Source organism: Sorex fumeus, unplaced genomic scaffold, assembly GCF_029834395.1.
Source record: "Sorex fumeus unplaced genomic scaffold, SorFum_2.1 ptg000013l, whole genome shotgun sequence".
Lineage (NCBI taxonomy): Eukaryota > Metazoa > Chordata > Mammalia > Eulipotyphla > Soricidae > Sorex > Sorex fumeus.
The window spans coordinates 21,250,283-21,264,355 of NW_026606070.1; the positions used below are offsets into that span (position 1 = coordinate 21,250,283).

At 37.9% G+C, this 14,073-nt stretch overlaps 1 pseudogene; it reads right to left on the reverse strand.

Moving 5' to 3' along the window:
- Nucleotides 1-2,411: 2,411 nt before the first annotated feature.
- LOC130020595 (60S ribosomal protein L37-like) lies at nucleotides 2,412-2,726 on the reverse strand (annotated as a pseudogene).
- Between the last annotated feature and the right edge of the window lie 11,347 nt (nucleotides 2,727-14,073).

Consider the following 14,073-nt stretch of genomic DNA (forward strand, 5'->3'; position numbering starts at 1 on the left):
CATGGTGAACAAAGTGAATTAGTGGGGTAAAGAAAACCCAAATGGTTTCATTCCGATTCAGAGTATAAACATATTACAGGGTTGACGGTAGACAATGCAAACGGACACTGAGAATAGAACTAGTTGCTAAAATTGGAGGTAGGGAGATGATAAGGGACCTAGAGAGAATGAAGTGTGACCCTTATTGCTAAAATATTAATGTAATTTTAAGTCATAGTGCCTTGATAATGATATGAACAACTATAGAATGCTCAGATGTTCTATGATATTTGAATAACATATGATGAAGTTGCTATGATCTATTCTTATACTAAAAATACCAGCATGAAGAAACATGTAACTTCATAATGCATATAATTTGGGCATAGATATTTATCTCTAGAATTCCATCACTCACAATCGCAACATATAAATTATTCATGCACATAAACATTCAGAATATGGAGCCCTAGTGCCTCATTAAGAAAAGTAATGCCTTTTCTTTGATATCTTAGTGTAACTTTAAGATTATATTCGTCTATATGCATTGGAAAAATAATAGGTCTCATTCAGCATTTATCAAAAGTGTGAGTTTTAATATTAAAATACTTTCAAAACAAAATAATCATTTAGATTAGTTGTTATGTTATGAAAGCAGAAATAATTGTAGAAAGTAGATTTTATGCATTTTGTAAGATTACAAGTCTGATGAATTAATCACTCTGAAAGTGATAATGAAGGATTTATCTTACATTTAAATTCTTTTGTGGGCTGATATTATGCCTAACAGTAATACATTAAGAACATTTTGATAATATATATTTAGTTTAGAATTTTACTATCTATTCTAAATATCTAAAACCTTACATATTTAAAGCAAAATATTTTTGTATAAGTTTTATCCTAGATTATGAGATATCTAAAAAAGTAAAGGGACAAAAAGTAAGATATTGGCATTTTGGAAAAAAAATTCAAATAGCTAAATTGGTGTTTTGCCCGACAGAACTAATACTGGAGAGAATGAGTAGATGTTCAACCTACGCAATATAACACAGTATTTGAAGCAGGAATAAATATTCACAGACAGGGATGAATCACAGGCAGAATGAATGCCAAGGATATCTGTTGAATAGAAAAAATAACTTCCTAGATATATTAAAAATAAAACTTTAGGTGGGTGGAGATATAGTACAGGCAGCTGACTCATTTTTCACCTGGAACAACATGGGTACTGTCAGTACTGACTCCCACACACAAAGTTGGGAGTAGTTCATAAGCAAAACTTGTTTTGACCCAAAACTCATTCCTGCTACACAAAAGAAAAAGTTAATGTGAGATGACATCTAAGGTTTTACAAAATAAAGTGTTGTAATAATGATGCAAATTAGAGCTGGGGGCACTTATTTCACTTAGATGAGAAAAGATGTTTTGTTCTGAACAGTTTCCTATCCAGGTGGGCTTAAATATTTTACAATGATATATTTGGTTACTTTTTGGAATATTCAAGAATTTATTTTAAATTTCTTAAATCAGATATGATAACTTTGTCCATATTTATGTTTGCTGAATAGAGATTTGAAAATAAATATTGTATTCTCTACAAATTTTAGAGCTATTTCCTTACTACAGAGAAATGCTATCCTTTATGAGAAGTGAACGTGATATCAATTTAGTGTTTTGGCTATATTTAATTCTGTATTCTTTAATCCAATTTTTGAAACACTATATTAATAATGGTAATTGATGACATTACATTTATATGTTCGTTCTCATTAACGATAAAGTATATGGTGTGATATTGAAATAGACACTTGAAAGAACCTGAGAAGCAAACATCACAATCACGATCACGAGCATCCTGTTGTTCGTCGATTGTCTCAAGCAGGCCCCAATAATGTCTCCTTCGTCCCAGCCCTGAGAATTTTTTAAAAAGTGCCATATTCAAGGCTCTTTCAGGGTTAGGAGAATGAGACCCATCATTGTTACTGTTACATCATTGTATATGGCATATTGGGTATGCCATGGGAAGTTTGCCAGACTCTGCCGTGTGAGCAGTTTACATTTGGTACCCTGCCAGGTTCTCCAGAGTAAGAGCTAGATAATAAGATGCTTCTGGGAGCTGGGTTTTATAGTCTCTGGGTCTTGACCATTGATGGAATTACACGGCACCAGGGGGCCAGTTGGTGGGTGTGACCCCTGCCTACTGGAATATAGAGAAGCAAACATATTAAATTTATAATCAAAACTCATGAGCTTAAACTTATAATAAAATGTATTGGTTGTGAGCTTAAAAATCAAATATATTAAACTTATCACTAAGCCCAAGGCAATGAAAATATATCAGCAACTATTTTAATAATTAAAAAATAAAACAATAATTGATTAAATATATTATTTTAATAGGTTATGGAAGATAGCTTATTTTTTGTCGATCATTTATTTTTGTAACTTGAGGGCAAAGATGAACTGGATGCTGCAACAGCTGCTCTCTTAGGTTTAGGTGTTGTTCCCTCATGGAATCCATGCCTGAATCTGCGGTACACGATCTTCAGGTGACTCGCGATCGTTGCCAGTGGTGTTCCTCCTCTTGGCCTTAGGGCTCTAGTTATACTTCCTCTTGCGCTTGGCAGGGTAACTGTACTTGTCCAGGAGGACTTCTGCAGGTGGTAGACCTTGGAACTGCAGGAGCGGCACAACATGTGCGCCTTGTTGCGACACTTCCTGAACAATGATGTTCCCTTTGTCATCACGCTTCTATGGCAGGGATCAAATAGCTGGAGCCATAGTACAGCTGTAGGGTGTTTGCCTTGCACGCTGCTGACCTAGGTTCAATTCCTCCACCCCTCTTGGAGAGCCTGGCAGCTACGGAGAATATTTCGCCCACTGGGCAAAGCCTGGCAAGCTACCCATCACATATTTGATATGCCAAAACAAGTAACAAGTCTCACAATTTGTGATATTTTACTGGTGCCTGCTCAAACAACGGGAGGACAGTGCAGGACAGTGCAGTGCAGAGGTCAAAGATGAAATTTTCAGTTTCCGGTTTAATTATGAATTGGATGCCATCATGAGAGAGCAAAATTATGGTCTAGATAGTTATATTTCTTTTACTATGAATATTAGCGAAAATTATTAAAATCAGTTATTTTTTGTTTTTCCTTTACTTGAACACAGTGGTTACAAGTTATTCATGATTAATTTGTCATAGGCATTCAATATTTCAACACAATCCCACCAAAAGTGTAACCTTACCTCCACCACTGTCCTATTAAGCAGGCAAATAATAATGTATTCTATATTGCTTGTTACAAATAAATGGCTAATGGAATTATAAAAAATAAAAATACTTCAATATTAGAAAATTTGTAAAAATTGTTATATCTCGCCATGAGGCCACTAAGTCCTTTTCTGAGAGTTTACTAAGCTGTTTTTGATAGATGAATGTTCCTTGTTATTATTTATGTTTATTTAGTTGGTTTCTATGCTTCTTTCACTTCTGATTTGGCGTGCTTCTACTGGGATGCCAGTATTGTAAATTTTGGAGGTTAATTTTCACAGCTAGTTGATCTCTTCCAAGATTTAATTGAGAGCCTGCAAAGCTTGGCTGATGGATGAGCTTCTATGAATGGTTGTGGAATGTGGATAGGGCTGTCCCAGATTCAGGAAGTACTGGGATTGGATAGAGGTACAAGGTTACACATCCCCAATCTGGGAAGACCCCATAAAATCAATTCTTACTTAAAACTTCCCTCTCTTTAAATTTAGGCATAAAGTAAAAATATCCAACAGAAATATTTTTAATCATAAGTTAATTAAACTTAGTTACAATATGCTCAGTAAGAACTCCAATATGTTGCAAAACATAATAGTAAAATCAATGCCAATTTCCAATATGCCATGGTAGAATTTGCATGGAAGTATAAGAGAATTTTGTGTCTTTATAGATATGTTTTAAATAATTCAAGGCTAGTCAAACACATAAAAATTAGAGCTATCTCTGGAAAAACCTAAACACATAAAATTAGAGCTATCTCTGGAAAAACCTAGGTTTAAATCATACTTCTGTCATTTTCAAGCTCTGTGACTGTGGGAGTTATTTTTAAGTTCTGCAATTTCCTTTTATTATATCTGCTAAATAGAATTTATAATATAATACAATGGGCTGGAGCAATAGCACAGCGGTAGGGTATTTGCCTTGCACGCAGCCAACATGGCCAACCTGAGGCATATTCCTCTGCCCCTCTCGGAGAGCCCGGCAAGCTACCGAGAGTATCTCACCTGCACAGCAAAGCCTGGCAAGCTCCCCGTAACATATTCAATATGCCAAACACAGTAACAACAAAGTCTCAAGATGGAGACGTTACTGGGCCTGCTCGAGCAAATCGATGAACAACAGGAGGACAGTGCTAACGTGCTACAATATAATATAATAATACTATAGATGTTCAAATTGTTTTACTATAGACAAGTAAATTGATAATGCTGAGAATTAATATTCCTGTGCCAAGGACATAGTAAATATATTCTAACTATCAGTTATCATCAAAATTTTCAAATTTCAGTATATGTTGAATGCCAAGACTTCATCCTGTTAGTGATTTAAAAACATATAAGAGGAGAGTATGACAGGTTTCAATCTAAGCAATTTGTTTTGTATATACACACATATACATACATATATACACATGTATATTGATACAAACACAAATCCATCTTCAAAAATAATCTGTATTTTTTTGAAAGATACAATTTTTTCATCATCAAAACACCAAAAACCAAAGAAAACCAGTTTAGATTTATGAAGTTAGGCTGAGAATGATAACAAAACTGTTAAGGCATTTGCCTTGTATATAGCTAATGTAGGTTCAATCCCTGGCACCTCAGAGCCCTACCAGGTGTGACCTCTGAACACAGCATCACAATTAAACGCTGAGCAGAGTCTGGCCTGGAACAAAAACCCAAAATCAATCTTCTAAATGTAAATAAAGAAAAAAATTCACTTGATCACTTGATCACTTGACATCCTGTTACTCATCGACTTACTCAAGCTGGTGCCAGTAACATCTCCATTTGTCACTGTCGCATGCTAGTGTTGCCCAGTGGCATCTGCTTGTTCTAGGAATACAAACAGCTTCAAACCGATCATTCAGGTTCTTGACAAAGAAGTCTGACCATCTTGTAGGTGGGTGGCAACGCAATCTTTTGACGTCGCATGGAATCCAGTCAGTAATGGCTCTATTCCAGTGGTCATCTCCAGATCTCATTATGTGTCCAGCCCATCTGATTTTCAACGCCTTGTCAAATGAGACGGCATCTCTGATTCTTGATCATCAATATAGGTTGGAACTCCAGATTCTTTCTCTCATTTGAGTGAAGCAGGTTACTCCAAGCATATCTCTTTTGATTCCTCTTTGGGAGACTCGAATGGTGTTCTCATCCTGTTTTCATAGGGCCCAGGTTTCTGAGGCGTATGTTAATGCAAGAACAACAGTGGAATCGAAGAGATGTGCCCAGAGCCGAGGTTCTTCGTCCTCCTAGATATTTCTTCGACATTCTTGAAGGCATTCCAAGCCGCTCTCTTCCTCCTGCGAAACTCAGGTGCCAGGCCTTCGTCATGTTGACTTCTTGATCTAGGTGCACATAACTGTTGCATTAAGAGATGTTCATCTCTTTGAGAGTGCATGGAACGTCAGGAACAAGACCTTTTCTCACAAACATTGTCTTTGTGAGATTCCGCTGTAGTCCGTCCTTTCTACACTCTTGGTCGAAGTTGACCAGCATTTGTGCCGCTTGGTTTATGTTTGGTGTTATTAAAATTATTTCATCAGCAAAACAGGTGTTGTAGTTGCCGACCAACTATCTTCACTCCCATTCCTTCCCATTCCAGTCATCGCATGACGTTTTCCAGGGTGGCACTGGAGAATTTCATGAAATGGTATCACCCTGCCAAACCTCTCTCTTGACGTCAATGATCACCTCCCTGTAGAATGGTGAGATTCTGGTAGTGAATCTACAATATAGCTCACGAAGGATCCTGATGTACTGACATTGAACGCCCTGTTTGGCTAGTGCCTTGATGACCACTTCAGTCTCAACAGAATCAAAGGCCTTCTTTAAATCAATGAATGTTTGACAGAGCTGCATCTTGAACTCCCGAGAAACCTCAATGAGCTTGGTTATCGTGTGGACATTGAAAAAAATTATAAGATAATTTAATAATTAGCTATCAATTGTTAACATATCCATTAGTAAATGATGAATTTTTCTACTGTCCTAAGTGATCTAGATTGGTGTGCTAGTGAGTGCAAATAGCTAAAAACTATGTGATGGCCAGTTATTCTACCTCAAAAGAATATATCTAGATTAATTTTACCTTTAGGACAAATTTTAGACAAAATGTTGTCTTTGTTTCTGTTTCACAGATAGTACATGACAATGAACTCTTCCTCATATGCCTAATGGCAACCCCTATTTCATCTTCATGGAAGTGTCTATCCAAATGGTTTTGTTGTTTTCTTTGAATGTTGTCACAAAAATTACAAAGTGAGTTACAAAGTAATTTGTAATTTTATGCCTGGGTTTGGTAGACAATATTTTATCACCAATCGCTTCACCAAATTTCAGCACTTACACACTTACAGAAATATCACTGATAGTGTTTCATGCATCACACTTTATCAGCTCCCTGCCCAACCCGCATCCCCCAACACACACACACACACAGACATACTCTTGGCTGAACAATTTCCTGTTGTTGAACTTTCTGAATGCTTTTTATATCTTGAATATTGTCCATTTATTTGATATATTGAGTGAAGTTTTCTTTAATAAATATAACATTAAGATATCTGTATTTTAATTTAAGGTCTTTTTTCTTTTCTTTTCCTGTGTAAATAATTTTTTTGAAGGTAAGCCACTTTTATTTTATTTTAGTTTTACTTCAGGAGTTTATTTTTATATATTTTTAAATGTTTTTTTTATTTTTTAATGAATCACCATGAGGTACAGTTACAAACTTTCATGGTTGCATTTCAGTCATACAATGATCAAGTATCCATTCCTCCAGCATCATCCGTTCTCCACCACTTATGTTCCCAGTATCCCTTCCAGCCCCTCGCCCCCAATTTTCCCTCTCCCCACCCCTGCCTCTGTGGCAGATGCGTTCCCTTTTACTCTCTCTCTTCTTTAGGGTGTTGTGGTCTGCAATGCAAGTATTGAATGACCATCATGTTCAGTCTATAGTCTACTTTTGGCACGTATTTCCAATCCCAAGCAGGCCCTCTAAACACCATTTAGTTGGTGTTCCCTTCTCTATCTGAGCTGACTTTTCCCCCAGCATGTGAGGCCAGCTTTCAAGCTGTGGAGCAAACCTCCTGGTTCTTATCTCTACTATTCTTGGGTGTTAGTCTCCCATTCTGTTACTTTATATTCCACAGATGAATGCAATCTTTCTATATCTGTTTCTCTCTTTCTGACTCATTTCACTAAACATGATACTTTCCATGTTGATTCATTTACATGCAAATTTCATTGACTTAATCTTTTCTAACAGATGCATAGTATTCCATTGTGTAGATGTACTGCAGTTTTTTTAAGCAGTCATCTGTTCTCAGGCACTTGGTTTTTTTCTCTATTCTGGCTATTGTAAACAGTACTGCAGTGAACATACAAGTGCAGATGTCATTTCTACTATACTATTTTGCATCTCCAGTGTATATTCCCAGAAGTGGTATTACTGGGTCAAATGGGAGCTCAATTTCTAATTTATGGAGAAACTTCCATATTGTTTTTCAAAAGGGCTGAACCAGTTGGCATTCCCACCAGCAGTGAAGGAGAGTCCCTTTCTCCCCACACCCGCGCCAACAAGGGTTGCTTTTGTTCTTTTGGATGTGGGCCAATCTCTGTGGTGTGACATGATATCTCATTGTTGTTTTGATCTGCATCTCCCTGATGATTAGTGATGCAGAGCATTTTCTCATGTGCCTTTTTGCCATTTGGATTTCTTCTTTGTGAAAGTTTCTGTTCATTTCATTGCCCCATTTTCTGATGCTTTCTTCTTATAGAGTTCAACCAGTGCTTAGCATATCCTTGATATCGATCCCTTATCAGATGGGCAATAAATTTAATTTTTTAAATTGGAAGCACTGTTGCTTATAATACTGTTGAGTTTAGGGTTTAGGGTTTCATGCTTTCTGACACCAATTAGGATATACCAAAGACTGAGAACAGCCAGTAATGGTATGTGTGTTGGAAAAGGAAACCTTATCTACTGATGGTAGGAATGTTATTTGGTTCAGTCTCTATAACTCATTTTTTTTCCAAGAGAAAAATATGGACTTAGAGCTCCCATATGATCCAGTGATCCCACTCTTGTCATCTAACCCAAGAATAGTAAAACATAAATTTAAACAGCAGTAGGGCGTTTGCCTTGCATGCGGTCAACCTGGCCGACCCGAGTTTGATTCCTCTGCCCCTCTCAGAGAGCCCGGCAAGCTACCGAGAGTGTCTCACCCGCACGGCAAAGCCTGGCAAGCTATCCCTGACATATTTGAAATGTCAAACACAGTAACAACAAGTCTCACAATAGAGATGTTACTGGGCCCGCTGGAGCAAATCGATAAGCAACGGGAGGACAGTGATACAGTGCTATACATATGCCAATATTCAATGCAGCACTTAATATAATAGGCTATGCAAACAACTTAAATGTCCATCAACAGAAAAACTGGATAAAGTTGCATATATATACATATATATGAATATTATAAAGTCACAATAAATTATGTATGGTTTGCTGCAACTTGAGTGAAACTGAAGAAAGTCATGTTATGTTAAATAATTTTTTAACAAAAAGGGAGAAGGATAAATAGCGGATGATCTCATTTCTTCACAGTAACGGAGGAACAAGACATGAAATAGATCATATCAATGAAAACAAGTCTTTCACTGTGGATAACAAAACTAAAAATACCAAACCAAGTGGAATGGTACATGTCCATACAGGATGAGCTAGATTGGAATTAACATGTGTATACTGATGGGAGTTCTTGGCACTGTTGGACTGAGGTATGGTAAGTATGCAAGTCAAAAACTCTAAATGTCAATCACTGTATCAGTGTATCACTGTCATCTCATTGTTCAATTTGAGTAGGCACCAGTAATGTCCTAGCCCTAAGAGTTTAGCAAGTGCCTCATTGGAGGCTCTTTTAGGGTCAGGGGAATGAAACCCATCATTGTTACTGGGTTTTGGCATATTGAATACTTCACGGTGAGCTTGTCAGATTTTGCCAAGTGGGCCGCGGGCCGGTGCGTGAGCTCTGACCGCTGCCCCCACAGAACTTCATCCACCTGACGCTGTCCAGGACTCAGCGCAAGACCCCCACGGTGGTGCACCTGCACTGCCAGATCCACCGCGTCTACCACTTCTACATGCACAAGGTCAAGTTCACGCAGCAGAACTACGGCGACCAGCTGTTGCAGATTCTGGCCGACTTCCAGCATGACATCCACCCCTTTTTTGCCGACCTGATGAACATTTTTTATGATGAATTTGTCAATATCTACCAAAAATCTACACATGTAAAACTGTGTGTATCTTTTAATCCAGCAGTCCCACTTCCAAATATTTATCCCAAAGGTGAATTCCCAACAATGTAAAAATAAATATTCACAAGGTTACTAGATGCATTATTTTAATAGCAAAATATTGGAAGCAAGTAAATAATAACATAGAAAACTGCTTTAAGTTAGGCATGTGTACACGATATAAATTATATATCATGTAAAAATAAAAAAAACATGCTGGGAGAGGGGGAAAACTATTGCTTAATATGAGCAGCATCAGTCCAGGAAAATAGAAATATTCTGGAAATGACGGCAATGATGATTGCACAACAACGTCTATGTGCTTCATGCCACTGTGCCACTGGACAAGTGCCATAACACAGCCACTAAACTGTTTCAAGTATTAAAATGGCAGATTTCAAGTTACTAAGTTTCACTGCAATCTAAAAAATTAATTGGAATTAATAAATGTTAATATTATTATAAACACATGGTATAAAATAACAATTAAAACAAACAATTAAAAATATAAGTTAAAAATTTTGAAAATTTTAACTTTGACTTGAAGTAAAATTAGATACTGTGATTTTGAAAAGGATGTGAAAAATCAAGCCTTTATTTGGCTGGAGAGATAACATAGTGGATATGGAGTTTGCCTTTCACATAGCCTAATCAGAGTTTGATCCCTGCACCTCATTTGGTGCTTCCACCTACTCAGCAGTGATCCATGAGCACCAATCTCAGAGTAAGCCCTGAGAATTACCAGATGTAGCTCAAAAACAAAAAACAATTTTTTCTTTTTTTTGCTTTTTGGATCACACCAAGCAATGCACAGGGGTTACTCCTGGCTCTGTACTCAGGAATTACTCCTGCCAGTGCTCGGAAAACCATATGGGATGCTGGAAATAGAACCTGACTCCATCGTGTGCAAGACAAACATCCTACCCACTGCACTATCCCTCCAGCCCCCCAAACTTTTTTTTGACATTACATATGCAGTTGACATACAGTGTTTAAGGTATGCAACAAGCTGATTTGATGCATTTATGTAATGCAAAATTATATGTATTGCTAGCATCTTCATCCTATCACATAGTTATCATTTTATTTCTTTTGTGATAAATTTTCTCATCTCTTACATATTACCATGTATAAAATCTCCAGGGGGCAGCCAGGGAGAGGCCCTGATGGCTCGTCCCCTAGCCTCCTGGTTTCGGGGGCCCTGGGTCACTCCCCCATCAGGAGCGGCCCCGGGTCATGGGACAGATGGAAGGAGAAAACAAGGGCCAAGCCAGTTGATTGAAGAAGTGGTAGATGCGGTGGATCAGATACCGTTTATTCCATTCTCCCCATGTGCCTGCGCCAGTCTCTCTGAGCCCCCTATTTTAGTCTCACACAGCCCCTCATTCCCGTCTCCTCCTCTCTCTCCTGCTCTTCTCTCCATGCTCCATCTCGCTGCCTGGGATCTTTCTCCATGTGCCTGCTCCTGTATCCTTCATCGACATTCTTCTCTCTCTGTTCCCCTTGCTAGTCTCTCCGCACTCCATCATGCTGCCCTGCCCTCTCTCTTCTTTCTCTCCAATTCCCCTGCACTCTGGGCCAAAACTGCACCCAGTCTGCTAGCCAAATCAACATAAGAAAGCCCTTCCAGAGTGCCCACCAGGTTCAAAGGAAACACCCCCTAGGATGTTCCAAAGCCCTTCCTGACTGCCCAAGGGCAAAATACATCTTAAGGTGTTTTTCTCCTTTCCTCTGTCCAATAACTCTATCAACATCTTAATACTAGTTATTTTTGTATGGACATAGTGAGATACATTGAGGTTTGTAGGGAATGTAGCTCTCCTGGTAACATCTTGCCACAGACTCAGACTACAGTGCTCGGATCAGATTAATCATTCCTAACCCTAGCAGGGTCTGAATCTAGTTATTAGTTTTTGGAAAATGACAGCATCTGTCCATGACCAAGCTCTTAACTTATAGTTAAGCATTAGACACTTTGGCCATGCCCATCTCAACGCCAGGGTAGCACATAGCTTACTCCGTGCCCTGGTTCCATCCAGTCCCTCGTCTGGACCCTGTTTTGGGGGTTGCTAGGAAGTAAGGGCAGCTGAGGTTTACGTGAGAGAACACATGCCCAGAAGGAAAGTATCACTCAGATTCATGTTACAAAAGCATAGCATACGCTGTCTTCTTGTGTCCATACAGAAAAGACATTGCTCTGAATAAACTATGCAAAGGACTTAGGGAGAAGAAAAAAATAATATTTACAAGTCAACAGAGCACAAAATTTACAAATAAACACAGAGGAATGGGAGTACTGTGATGGAAGTCACCCAATAAACCTAAGCTATCTGAGGCTATGCAGGAAGAACAAAACAATGTTATCCTACTCTACCAGCTATTTCATACGGCATTATTAGCTATGATCATTTTACTGCACAAGTTACCCCAAATTTGCACATCTTAGAACTGGAAGATTGTTTCTTTTTAGTAATATTATCCCTTTACCTCACAGCATCCAATACTCCACCAGTTCCTTATATCATTCCGTTTCTCAGACTTTGGATTTTATGTTCTGTGCCTTTTAATAGATAGTTTTATGCTGTACATTAGATACAAGTGTAGATAATATAATTTAATTTAAACATAAGACACCCCATTTAGTCCCCTGAGGCCTGCCAGGGTTTCCATACCATTTGACAAATACTGAGTTTCTCTTTTCTTACTGCCTTGAGAAAGTTCTCTAAATGAATAAAAATAAGCAAGGAGACAAAATAGAATGATTGCACTCATTAGCAGGATATTAAAATACAAGAACAGAAAAAAAGTATTATGTGAATAATATCCAAAGACAATAGAAACAAGGGCGAAGTGAACCGGTCCATGGCAGGAAGCTTGCCACTAAAGGAAAGAGGGACTACAGCTGGGAGAGGGTACAGTCATCACTATGACAATGTTAGTTGGAATTGATCTCTCTGTATACAACTGAGTGCTAAAGGAGATAAAGTGATTTGCTTGATATCCTTTAGTAACAGTATTGCAAATCACAGTGCCTTAAAGGAAAATCAGAGTGAGCGAGTTCTCACTTCACCCTTGCTTCTACTGTCTTTGGTTGTAGCACTGTAGCACTGTCCTCCTGTTGTTCATCGATTTGCTCAAGTGGGCACCAGTAACATCTCCACTGTGAAACTTGTTACTGTTTTTGGCATATTGAATACGCCTCAGGGAGCTTGCCAGGCTCTGCTGTGCGGGCGGGATACTCTTGGTAGCTTGCTGGGCTCTCCAAGAGGGACAGAGGAATCGAACACGGGTTGGCCGTGTGCAAGGCAAACACCGTACCCGCTGTGCTATCACTCTAGCTACTGTATTTGGATATTATTCATATAACATGTTTTGTTTTGTTTTTTAATATTCCGCTAATGAGTGCAATCATTCTATGTTTGTCCCATTGCCTTATTTTCATTTCATTTTAAAAAGTTGAGAGAGAGAAAGAGAGAGAGAAGAGACAGAGAGAGAGAGAGAGAGAGAAGTGTTTGCCATAGAGGCAGTTGCAGAGGTAGAGCAGGTAGTGGCTGGGGCGATGCACGGGCACATTGGACGCAGGAAATGTGTATTGGAGAAGGGTTTTGTATATTGTATGACTGAAATTCAATTGTGAACATGTCTGTAACTGTAAATCTCAGAGCAATGCTATAAATAGATAAAATATGAAGTCTTCCATTCATAAAAATAAATAATTAAATCAATATATTGGGATTGTCCACAAAGAGACAATGCAGTGAATTTTTTGCCACAAATCCATATAGGAATATAACAATATTTGCTGAAAAGTCTAAGTGATAGAAAAGGCTTCAAATTTAGTATCTTATCTGCATTTGAGTCAATTGCTATTAGCAGTGGAGATAATAACAATTTTGTCATTTGTTTTTCAATATTGTCTGACAAGGAGACCCTATTACCTCCCCAGGAGGAGGGATTTGAAAACTAAGGTTTGGGATGAAGAGATATTACAAGGGAGAGGTACGTGCTTGCCTGAGACTGACCTCAATGTGGCTCCAGGCACTGCATATGGTACTCCTGAGCACCATCATGAACAGTCCTGAACACCACTGAGTGTCCCACCAGATAAAAAATAAAAACCAAGTCTTGCAGAATTTAAAAAGCACACTTATCATTTGGAATTGACCTTTTTTTTTTTTTTTAAAAATAGGGTCTGTTTAATACCATATTTGTGCTCCATAATGTTGACTGTTCCTGTACTCTATTAAAATTTGAAATTGAAATACACTCAATATCAAAAATTCTGTTTTATGAAGAATGAACTGTGTGGTGTTACTTGAACAATAAACATAAATTTAAAAAAATATATAATCAGAATGTTGATCTTTTAACCTGCTTGTATGAGTGAGTATAAGTAGCACTTTTCTGGACACTTTTATGAAAAATCAAATCAATAGAAGATAAATTGGTGCAAAAAAAATCATTGATCTAAGCTGATCCCAGAAACTTAAACTATTACATTGATATTAA